This window comes from Choristoneura fumiferana, chromosome 12 (assembly GCF_025370935.1).
Source record: "Choristoneura fumiferana chromosome 12, NRCan_CFum_1, whole genome shotgun sequence".
Classification (NCBI taxonomy): domain Eukaryota; kingdom Metazoa; phylum Arthropoda; class Insecta; order Lepidoptera; family Tortricidae; genus Choristoneura; species Choristoneura fumiferana.
The window spans coordinates 12,046,106-12,047,148 of NC_133483.1; the positions used below are offsets into that span (position 1 = coordinate 12,046,106).

At 47.5% G+C, this 1,043-nt stretch overlaps 1 pseudogene; it reads right to left on the reverse strand.

Moving 5' to 3' along the window:
* LOC141433687 (uncharacterized) lies at positions 1-694 on the reverse strand (annotated as a pseudogene).
* Between the last annotated feature and the right edge of the window lie 349 nt (positions 695-1,043).

Sequence of the window (1,043 nt, forward strand, 5' to 3'; positions counted from 1 at the left end):
CTACATAGGCTTGTTTGTCAGTACATGAATCATATGACAATGATTCAGGTACTGAAAATCAATCCTATCTGCGAATGTCCTCAGGATGCCGTTAGCGCTCCCCTCCACCCTGCGCATTAGGGATGTGCACCGCTTGCGCATTATTGTGTAAAAGCAGTCCACTCTTGCTGCAGCAAACATCCCCGATGCACTGCAGAACCGTGGAAGCCCCATCAACACCCTGAAAGCATTGTTGTACTGAACACGTAGGGCGCTGTAATTGCCTTTGCGCACACGCGATCCACAGACTGCTCGTATAAAAATTGGTACAAAAGGCTCTAAAAAGAGTCAGTTTTACCCCTGGTGAGCAACGAGCAAATCTGCGGGCCATCATGTTCGCTCTAACTGACAACGCCCTCCGTTTTCGCTTTATGTCTTCATTGTCGTTCAAATCCGATGTAACCACATGACCAAGATATTTAAAGCTGTTAACCCTGTTTAATGGCGTGCCATATATACGTATCGGTGGTACAGGCGGCAGCGACTTACCTCGGACCTGAAAGACCATACACTCACTTTTCTTGACATTATAATGCAAGCCATGACTAAGTGCATACTTTTCGCAGATGCCCAGCAGTGTCGTGAGACCACAAGGTGAGGCACTCAGTAGCACCATGTCGTCCGCATAGCTAATGTTATTTAGACAGACACCATCGACTCGGCAGCTGACATAGGTGCTACTAAGCTCCTCAATCAACGCATTGACATACAGGTTGAAGAGCTTGGGTGAGGTTATTCCCCCCTGCCTTCCCCGCACTCCAACCTGTACGGCTCCGAATATGAATTCGACGATCGCACAACGTTCGCCTGGTTAAGATACCAGAACCTAAAGATACGATACAGCTCTGTTGGCATATTTATATTAGTCACCTTTTGCCACAATATGTCATAATTAACCAGGTCGAACGCCTTCGAAAGGTCGAGAAAACAAGCATAGACAGCTGTCCGGCGGTCCGTGTAATACTTGACCGTCTGCTTGAGCGACAAAATAGCCATTTCAGTCG